This window comes from Strix uralensis, chromosome 11 (assembly GCF_047716275.1).
Source record: "Strix uralensis isolate ZFMK-TIS-50842 chromosome 11, bStrUra1, whole genome shotgun sequence".
Lineage (NCBI taxonomy): Eukaryota > Metazoa > Chordata > Aves > Strigiformes > Strigidae > Strix > Strix uralensis.
In genome coordinates, this window is record NC_133982.1 from 1,554,355 (window position 1) to 1,565,183 (window position 10,829).

Genomic DNA, 10,829 nt, shown 5'->3' on the forward strand with positions numbered 1-10,829 from the left:
GGCCGCGGCGCGCGGGGGGAGGCGGGGCCTGTTGCCATGGGAGCGGGGCACGGCGGGGCGGCGCTTTGGCGGGAAGGGGTGCCTGAGGCGGCCCTGGGTAGACCTGGCCTCCCCGCGCGCTGTGCCGGGGCAGACCCGGCTGCCGGGAGACCGGGCAGAGGCGGCGGTGGCCCCCCCGCCCCGAGGGCGGGTTGGCGTCCTCCGGGAGACGGCGGGCCCCGGCTCTGCTGGTCGCTCGCCGGTATCACCCCCCAGTAGCCCCTCCGCTCCGCACCGGCCACCGCTGCCCCCCACGCCTCCCCAGGCGGGTGCTGGGGGACCAGGCAGAGGCGGCGGCCCCCCCCACTCCCCGGGGCGAGTTCGCGTCGGGAACCGGGTGCTTTTACCCGGGTCGGGGTCCCGGCGCTGCCGGGCGCTCCCCGGCTTCAGCTGTTGGTTTCGCGGGGTGGGGGGGGGTGTGCAGCTTTTCTGTCTGGGGGTGTGTGTGTGTGTGTTATTTTGTTTATCCCCCGCTCCGCTCCTGCCACGTGTTTCTCGATGGCACCGCTCCCCCCCTCTCCCGGTTTCTGGCAGCAGCAGCTTTGCCGCCCGCGGAAGGCAGGCGGGAGCCTTTAGGACCCAGCGGCGTCCCCGCCGGCTCCTGCCCGGCGGCACAGGGGGGTCCCGGCGGCGGCGGCGCCTCTGCCCGGAGCGGCCGGTGGCTCTGAGGGGTGTGGGGGCCGCGCTCTGCGGGCACCCCCCGCCTCCTCCCGGCTGGAAAAAGGGGAACCCCTGCGCTGCCTGAGGGGAAGGGGGTGTCTCCTCACCTCTCCGGAGCCCCAGCTCTGCGGCAGGTACTGTGGCTGCCCCCCCGCCCCGGCACCGCCTGGCTGCTGGGGCCTGCACAGGGTCGGGGGGGTCTGAGGGAGAGATGTGGGGCCGCGTGTGTGTGGTGGGTCAGGGCTGGGGGGATGTGGGGCCGCGTGTGTGTGTGTGACAGGGTTTGGGATGGGGGGAGCTGTGGGGCCTCTTCTGTGTGAGGGGGGTGTGAGCTGTGGGGCTGCCGGTGTGTAACGGTGAGGTCTGGTTGGGGGGAGCGGTGAGGCAGCTCCTCTGACAGTGGGGGGTGGGTGGGGGGAGCTGTGGAGACCCCCCCGGGGTGGTGTGGGGGGGGGGTGGCTGGGGGCAGCTGTGGAGGCTGCCTGCGTGTGACAGTGGGGTCTGTGCAGGGGCAGCTCCGAGGGTCCCTGTGCGTGGCAGGGGAAGCTGTGGCAGTTGTTGGTGTGTGACAGGGCTGGGGGGAGGGTGCCGTGGGGCGTGGGGAGCTGGGGCTGTGTGTGGCAGAGGGGATGGCGTGGGGGGAAGCTGGGGGGTTTGGGGCAAGGGGAGGTGTGGGGGACCTCCCTGTGTGGCCCTGGGGTCAGCGCCTGCTGGGGTGTCAGGGTGAGGCCTCCCCTCGTGCCTGTGCCTTAGCAGAAGAGGGCAGGGGACATGGCAGGACATAGTTCAGTCTGGAGGTGAAAACCCCACACCCAGCCCCCCTCAGCGAGGAGAAAGGGACCAAATGTCCCTTTGATTTCAGTGCCCTGAGAGTGCAGCTTCTGCAGGAGGACGTGGTTCAGGGAGAGGTTGGGAGCGTGAGGATGGGGAGAGGGTCTCTGCTTGGGGTCGCTGCCTTCGTCGGTGTGGGGAGGGAAGTCTTGGGGCTGAAACTGTGTGTAAAACCTGTCAAGAAAACTGCCAGGCACAGTGTTCTTGTAGAATTCTCCCAGTAATGCTGACGTTCACTATGTCACCGTTGAATCGTTGTACCAGTAAGGAGGTAGTGATGTATACGTGACGTATTTGTCCCAGAAAGCAAATTCTTTATGTTCCCCTCTGGGGACGAATGATGTGATGAGTTTTTAAGTGAGTGGCAGGAGGGAACAGCAGCATATTTTGGTGACAGGACTAGAAGAGAAAGTCACCAGGGTCATTTCTTTCAGATGTGGTATTAACTTTTAGATGTACCGAACCCGAGGACGTGGCTGTACAGATATTTCAGGTGGCTTCCTTGGAGGAGTCTAAGGCTGCTCCCTGCGATCTCAGGTCTCTAAAGCAAAGCTCAAGACAGCGTGGGACATGTCTGGGAGGAATCTTGGGCAGACCCCAGAGAATAGATCGTCCTGTCAGGGAGAAAACCCTCTTGGGTATCTTCCTTGGAGGAGTCTGGGTTCTGCTAACCAGGGTTAGGCCTCCCTAAAGCAGAGGTGAAAAGACTCCAGGACATGCCTGGGAGGAATCTCGGGTGGATCCTTGAGCAAAAATCTTCCTTTAGAGGAGAAAACACATCTCGGGTATCTTCCTCTGTGCTCGTTTGTTCTTGAGTGGACAGGGAACAAAGCGATCTCTACAGCTGATGGATTTGATCACATAGGTGAGTACTGGTGTAGCCATTCTGCAAAGGTAACATCATTCCTTCTAACTGAGCTTGTTCAGTAACCTGCTGGGATATGATATCGCATGCAGTTCTTGAAGTGAACTTTTGAAGCTCTGAAGCTGTTCCGTAGGCTGATGATTTAATATTTTTTCTTGAAAAGGTTCTGCTGTTTGATGCTCCTACAACTCCATTGACCCACAGACATTCCAGTCTCGTCAGCGCTGCCAGTTGCTTTTGAGCAACCTGAGCAAGGTCTTGAATTGTTTTCTAACAGCAGCACCAGAGCTTACTGAAAAAGGTTGGTAATGGCATTGCTAAACCTTTGGTGTGTTTTATTAATATTTAGGATGATGCTTGGGTTGTAATTGTGGAAACATGAGCTTGTGTTGTTGTTGATGACTGGAAGACAGTCACATTTAGCTGGGAGAAGGGGCTTAAATCTGAGAGGTTGGGAATACCCCTTAGTATGCCCTGAGTTCAGGGAAACTGCTGTGGAGTTCCTGCAGGTGGGTGGGGGAGGCTGCATTCAGCAAGGAGCTGTGTGAGCAGCTGGGGGAAATGACAGCAACTGAGTGCAGTAATGCTGAGAACTGTTCTTTTTCATTCCTGTAGTGCTGGGGCCTGAATCATAGGCCCTGAAACACAGTTGACCTCTAGATGAACCTCACAACCAAAGGTTATCCATTATTAGTATCTGCTAATTAGTAAATCTGCATTACCATTAGCGTTAACTATTAGTATCCGATCATTAACGAAATATGAATGCTCACTAGTGACAGATGCAGCCTGGACAGAATATAATCAGCAGTGAGGATGAAATGCCGTGAGAATGTACCCAGCTTCCCTCGTTCAGCTTGTTCAAGGCTGAGAACCCAAGTGTTTGCCTTGTTAGAAACTCCCTTGGTTCTCCCCCGAGCCCTGGCCAGGCTCTGGGTGGAATCCAACAGGAGGATGAAACCAGATGTTTCTGCTCAAAGCAAAGTGCAAGTCTTTCTGCCTTGCTGATTTTTGGTCCCTAAGGCCGGACCCGCTCACAGCGACTCTGGGTGCCTCAGCTACGGGTGGACGCCCCACGTGGGATTTCCCACTCGCCGGGACAGGCTCAACAAATCCTCGCTGCCTGCGGGGCTGCCCAGCGCCTGCGGGGCTGGATGGTGGGACGGGTGTGAGTGGGGATGGATCTTAATCACTATTGTCCCCGTTGTGTAGTAATGATTAGGTGCGTTACCTTGCTTGTTCTTATTTTTCTGTAATTAACTGTATGTAGTAATGATTAAGTGTAATATTCTGTATTTTTCTTATTGCTTATTTCCTGTATTACTTGCTTATATCTTTTAATTATTAACAGTAAAATAAGCCCACTCTTTTTACTCTGGTGTCTGGATTTAATTGGCATCCTCAATCAGCAGAGCAATTCTTAGCTAGCAATTTATAATAGCATGCAAATATTGTATTGCAAATTGCTAAAGAATGTAAAGGAAGCATAAATGAGTAACTTCTGAAGTAAGTAACTTGGGTTTCTGTAGCTTTTTGTGTTATCAGTTGTCAAAATGAAAGGAATTGCATAACAACCACCATCTTATGCCTTTTTTCAGGATTTGCAGACTTGACAAAGCAGCAGGTGGTAACTGGCCTCATTTCTTGGGGTGCACAAGTGGTCACCTGGTTCTGTGGACCCAGTCTCCTTCCAGAGGGTGTAGGTGAGCCTGAACTGTGACCCGTTTGTGAGCAGGAGACTCTCCAGCGAGTGATTCCGATGAACACGTGCTCAGCCCTGTTTCTGTACATGTTTCATCGATAACGAGTCGTGTTGGTTCAGCTGCAGCGTGTGTTGAAATTCTGTTGGTGAAACTGAGACTGGTCTGTTTTTTCAAAGAGTGTAGAATAATGCAAGCAGTTTCTTTCCTGGATGTTTTTTAGAGAGAACAGTATGCCTCTGACTTCAGGGAGTTGCTTGTGTCCACAGCTTGAACTACTTGTAATTTCAAACACATTGCTATTAAACAAGAAATACTGTAATGCTTGTTTTTCCAGTAAAAGCATTCCCTGCATGTTTTGAACTTTTTATTTATTGCTTGAGGAAGAAATACACCTTGGAAAAACTTCTTTATTTGGAGAGATTAGAAATTCAATTGCCAGCCTTAATTGTCTTACAAATGCTGATGTGACATGTTTAAAAACCATTCCCTTAGAGAATTGTTGGGATTTTTTTATAGCGACCTTCAGCTTACACTACGTATTCTGAGTGCTACATCAACTTGAAACGGCACTTGAGACAAGGAGGAATTGAGTCTTGGGTCTTACCTCTCTTTCAGCAAAGGCAGAAACAGGACTGGCTTCTTTCAGAGTTGGGGTCTTGCCTGTGCTTGAGGCTCAGCTTGTACAATCTTCTGTCTTTTTAGTCCACAATTTTAGTTTAAAAATGGGATGTTACTTCTTTAACTTGCTTTTACTTTCTTGCCTATAGATGATGACATGCATCTGTCTAGACCTTTCTACAATTGTCCTCTGATTCAGAGCTGCTATACTGGTCATCGACAGAAGCTTGAGCATTTATCGAGGTAAGCTCGAACACTTCCACTGCAAATTCAGGAGTGGAAGGGAATGGCTTTTACATCAACAGTTGTATTTGCTACGGTTACTGCGTGTGCTGGCAGTACTCTTGACTTCAGCAGTGCCTGTGGTCTGTTGAACACAGAGGTTACTTTCCTGTGTTGCAATGTTTATATATACCTCTGCTTAGTGCCCTTGGTTGGTATCCTCGTTTTTTTGTAGCATACTTAATTCATTGGCTTGTCTGTGTAATTTGTTACTATTGAAAAAGATCATGTGATTAGGATAGGATCAGTGATCTCCAGTTCAGCAAAGCACGGTGTTCACGGAACAATTGCTCTGGACACAGAAGAAAGCATATTTTTTTAAAAAAATAATCTCTTTTATTGACTAGTAATAGATGGTCATAACTGTATTGGCCTAAATCTCCTACTCACAAGTACATTGGTGTAATTTAATAAGACAGTGAGAGTTACATGTAGTTGGCACATCAAGCCCTCTGCTGGGTATTGGCTAAAAGTCACTGCCTGATGTAAAAAAATCTTATCCAAAAAACCACAAGGTAGGGAAGAATGAATGTGTAATAGCTAGGTAATGCCCTGCTTATTCACTGAAATACCATAAATCAGTTTAGTCTGCAGGGATTGGAAAGTACTTAACTATTAACCAAACCACCACCCCCCCCAAACCCCTCAAGATAATAAGGCAAATGCTTAGCTTGTCAGAGTTCAGCATCATCAATATTTTCTTCCGTACCAAAGATTAAAAAATAGATTTTCACCAATATGCTGGGAAGAAACCTCTTGATATTCATTATTTCCAGATTTTTCTGAACAAAGATTAAAACAATATATTTAGAGATATACTTAAAACTCAGTATTTGGAAAAATCTGGAAGTGATGCACCCAGCAGAGCCACGGCCTGGAGCTTGAGCGCCATGACACAGGAGCTGTGGAAGAGCCAGGTCTGCTCCTGCAGAGCTGCGGAGGGAGAAGTAGAAAACATTGGGGGGCTGAGAAGGAGCCCACATGTCCCCTGCCATGGGCAGCCCACCCAGCCTGTGCCGGCTGCTGGCGTGAGCAGGTTGTGGATGGGGTGGAAGTGCTTGGTGAGCTGGAGATTTGAGATGGTGTCGGGGAGGAGGAAGAAAGAGCAGCATCCCATGCTGAAGCTGGCGGCGTTCTGCAAGAAGAGAGCGTGTGGATCCCCGCTGGGCTGTGCTGGGAGAGGCAGCCCGCAGGGTCTGGGGGGCGTGGGGAGCCTTGCGGTGGCTGTTCCCAGTGGTGTGGGGAGTCAGGGCTGCTGCAGACTTCCAAAGCCATCTGGGACACTGCCTGGTTCGCTTCCTGAACTTCATGGGAAAGCCATGAACGACCACAGAAAAGAACCACGGCAGCGGGCAGTTCAGCGTGGCTGGTGAGCGCCTGCAGAGGCAAAGGTCAGTGTCAGAAACGCAAGGGCAGCCTTGTTTATGGTAGCTGGGTCCTTTCCACAGGGTGCGGTCCTTCAGAAACAGACTGCTCTAGTGTGGGTCCTCCTGCTCCCGTGTGGGCAGCTCTCCGTGGGGCTAACACCGTCGCTGATGGGCTCAGCTGTGGCCAACGGTCTGTCTGGGAGCTGGCTGCAGCTTGCTCTGCTGGATGTGGGGGAAGCTTCTGGCATCTTCTCACAGAAGCGCCCTGTGGAAAGGACCCAGGCTGGAGCAGTTTGTGAGGAAGGGCTCACGCTGGAGAAGTTCACAGATGACTGTCTCCCGTGGGTGGGACTCCACGCTGGAACAGGGGAAGAGCGTGAGGAGTCCTTCCCCTGAGGAGGAAGGAGGCAAAGTGACCACAACCCCCATTGCCCTGTAGCCTGCCCCTACCCCGCTACCAAAACCTGGTCACGTAAACCCGATGCAGGGAAAAAGCAGCAGCTGATCCAGCTGAGCTGAGTGGGGACTATGAGCTGCCTGGGTCATGGCCTCACTGCCACCCACAGCCTCCCTGTGCCACCTGGCAAATGCATTTGTGACTATTGCCTATCCCCAAGGCCACCAACTCACGCCTGTGTACCTGCTGCTCTTCCAGGAGCTTCTGCGACGCGCATGGTGATCTGGGGTCTGATCTGTTGGGCTGCAACTGCTCCATCCCTGACCCGCAGCTAGTCTGGAGGATTGTGTCACAGGTGGAGTTCTGTCTCTCTGACAAGAACCTGGCCAAGGATGCTTTCCTCCAGAAGAACAAGATGGGCTTCATCAGCCTCGAACTGCTGATGTCCTTCAAGAAGGTAGGCAGCCCATGGCGCTGGGCAGCTGGGGTGGGGAATGGCCTTCATGTGGAGGATGTCGGGGTGTCTGGGTGTGCTCTGGCTGTCTCTGGTGGAGTGTACTGGGAGGTGCAGGCTCCACTCAGGCTGTCTGTGTCCCGGTGAAGTGCTGATGGTGCAGAGCTGGGCTCTGCTCTTTGCCTTCAATGTGCTGCGGCAGTTGTCCAGCCAGGGAGGGTGGCTGGGGAAGCGGTGAACAGTCCTCAAACCAACCCCAGGGCTGGATTCACCTCTTGTGCCCATGGTACTCCCAGGCTCCTCTGGGAGAGATCATCCCTCAACCAAACTCTGCAGGAAGGTGCTGGTGGTGTGAGTACGGGAAAGCTGCAGCTTGTAGTCACAGTCCAGGGGGCTCTGGGGACCTTCTGCGAACCCCAGAGATGCTCACGTGAAAGGGGGATATTGCCTTGCCATGACTTCAGGTTGATGGGGTTGCAGCCTGCCTGGAGGACGGGTTTAGAGTGGTCCCTGCCTGGGGAGACTCACAGGGACACGGTGGCCCCCTCTCTCCCGTTGGTGAAATACCTGATGCGCGACTGGCGGCTCACGCTCTGTGCCCTGCAGTTCTCGGAGCTGCTGGAGGTGAAGGAGGAGGGCACCAAATTGAGGTGGTGAGTCCCTGCCCTCACGTTCCTGCTGAGCATCCCCCTCAGCAACGTGCTGCTGGCCTGGGAGCTGGTGCCGCAGGAGCAGGACATGCTGCTGCTGCTGCAGAAGAACTTCCTTGAGACCATCACGAGGACGTTCAGCCCCTTCAGCACCATCGCCTCCATCTGCACCCCTGCGGCCGGGCCACAAGCTGCCTTCGGATGTGCGGAAATAGTCGTCGCGCTTCCCTGAGCTGCTGAGCAAGTGCTGTGCGCTGGAGGAGTACGAGAGCCTGGAGAGCGGCCGCGGGGCCTTTGAGGACCTCGACTGCCAAAGCCGCCCGGGTGGTGAGAGCATCAGGGTGGTCCGGCTCTGCGGGAAGGGCTCCAAGAAGAAACCTGGGGCCAAGAGGGAGGCGGTGGAGGAGCTGGTGGACCAGCTGGGTTGGAAGGTGCAGGCAGCAGCTGTGACCTTCTTCTGCAGCATCGGAGACTCCCTGCTCTGCAGCTCTCCAAAGACGGACAGTGCCCCAACATCACTGTCCCCCCTCCTGAACGAGGACTCCTCGGAGGCCGCCTGGCCCAGCAGTGACTTCAAGCCCCGCAACTCGGGCAGTGCCTTCACCAGATCGCTCCTCACCAGCAAAGTCTTCCCTGCGCTCGGGACAGGCTTGGGCACCGGCAGCTGCTATGGCCTCTGCTCCAGCACCGAAAGCCACCGCGGCTGTGGCTGGGGGAGCGGGGCGGGTGCCGGGGTGCCCTGGAACAGCAGCCCCTCTCCTGATGCCAGAGCTCCTCCTGGCAATCCCCCGGCAGCGAGGCAGGAGCCTGAGCCCCCTTGGCCTGTGAGGAAGGGGGCTTTGCCGGCCCGAAGGCCTGATGGCACCAAGGGCTTGTGCAGCAGCATTGGGAGAGGAGAGTTCAGCCTCCGGCACTGAGGTCCCTTTACGCTGAGTTCTAGGCTTTGCTTTTCTTTTGTCCCTCTGTTGAGCACAGTAACTCTCTGTGGCCCCTGAGAGATGCAGCCAATGGCTGTGGGGGTCAAAGAAACATCTGCATGGAGCCATCAGCAGCCCTGAGTGAGGGAGAAGGAGCCGTGCTGGGGTGGTGGGACCCTACAGGGGCACCCACCGAGCCGGTGCCCATCGCCAACATCCCCCAGCTCTGCGCCAGGCACGTGGGGAGCTTGTGGCTGCGGCGATGCCCGCGGGGTGAGCTGCTGTGCCAAAGGGACGGGGACGCAAATCGGGGAGGAGACTGGCTTCTCCGAGGTGAAAAGGGGAGAGATGGCCCCAAGTATGTGGTAAATTCTCTGGCCGTGGGCTGTAGTGGGCACACATCAGCCAGGCGAGGGCAGGGACACTGCCCGGGCTTGCTGAACCCCCGTTATGTTTTTCCCGCACAGGTGTGGCCGTGCCAGTGGTGTTGATCTCAGCAGATGGCTCCTCACTGTGCCCGTAGCCGGGGATGGAGGTTGGCAGAATCGACGGGGCTGAGGTACCGATTTCCCTGCTGGTTCTAAGGCTGGAGGTGTTGGTGTGCAGGAGGGGCAGGCAGGGCAGGCGAGGGGAGGGCTGGCAGGCGATGTGAGGGAGAGGTGTGATGCTGCAGGCCTGACAGTCAGCGAGGACGTGGTTGGGAGCCTCGGGGTGAGGATGAGGGGGATGGAAACCAAAGCAGATGTCCTAGTGAGTGTCTCCTGCCGCTCGCCCAGCCAGGACGCCAGCACTGCGCAGTTCCTCTGGGGGCACTTGGAGAAATCTCTGGAGCGCTGAGCCTGGTCCTTGTGGCAGCTGCCACCTCCCCAGTAACACCCGCTGGGAATCCCATCCTGCCGGGACGGGCAGGGCTGGAACAGTCCTGAGGTCTGTGGGAGAGAACTTCTTGTCACAAGGACTCGGGGAGCCAACTAGGACAGATGCCCTCCGAGAGTGGCTTGGAGTGAGTGGAGAAGGGCTGGTGGGACATGGGGTGGGAGGGACTGTCTTGGCCAGAGCAATGACAGAACTGTTGAGTTGAAGCTGGTCAGTGGAAGGAGGAGAAAAGGGCAGCAGAGCTGCTCCTGTGATTTTGAGAGAGCAAACGTTCCGCTCTTCGGGGAGGTACTGAGCAGAGTCCCTGGCAATCTGCAGCTGAGGCCTCAGGAGTCGGCGAGTGCTGCTCAGGGTTGAAGAAGCACCTCTGAGGAGGTCGGGAGCAGGGAACTGCCCCGTGTCAGGCGTCAAGCGAGCGGGGCAGAAGGGGGCTTGGCTGAGCAGGGACCTGCTGGCTGAGTGCAGAGGAAAAAGGAACTGCACCATCTCTGGGAGCAAGGTCAGGCTTGGCAGGAAGACGGCAGAGCCGTGGCTCGCACACGCAGGGAGGAGACAGGAACGGCCAAAGCTCAGGTAGAGTTGGAAGCAGCCAGTGATGGGTCTGACAGCAAGAAGGGATTTTTAAGTAGGATTGTAGCAAGAGGAGCTCTGCAGAAAACATCAGTGATACTTGTTGACAATGGTCACCTGACAGATAGGCATAAAGGCAAAGCGAGGGATTGAATTTTTTTTTTGCCTCAGTCTGTAATAATACTCGTAGGCCGTGGGCTGCCCGGTCCCCGGAGTCAAATCAGCCCGAGTGTGGGACCAGCGATTTTCCATTTGTGGCCACCGAAGTTGCCAGGGACCAGCTCTATCAGCCTGGGGAGCTGAGGCCGCTTCCCGCGGGTGCCGTGGCCTGGCTGGGCCCAGGTTGTGGAGCTCGGGTGGGAAATGGCAATAAAGAGACATGAAGATTCCAGGCACTTTTGGCCTTGTGCAGTGATTTTTTTTTTTTTTTTTTTTTTTTTTTCTTATCCTATTTTCCGCCCCACCCGGTCTTGTGTCTGCCCAGAGTGCAGCCAGGCCAGGGGAGGAGGGTCCCAGCCTGGCCGGCAGCTCCCTCCCTGGCCGTTCCTGGGGTGATTTGGGGTTCTTTTGCTGCGGCAGTGAGGCGATGCCGGGCTGCGG

General features: G+C 55.4%; 1 pseudogene; it reads left to right on the forward strand.

Annotated features, from left to right (window-relative positions):
* Window positions 1-5,888: 5,888 nt before the first annotated feature.
* Window positions 5,889-8,783, forward strand: LOC141948428 (uncharacterized; annotated as a pseudogene).
* Window positions 8,784-10,829: the final 2,046 nt, after the last annotated feature.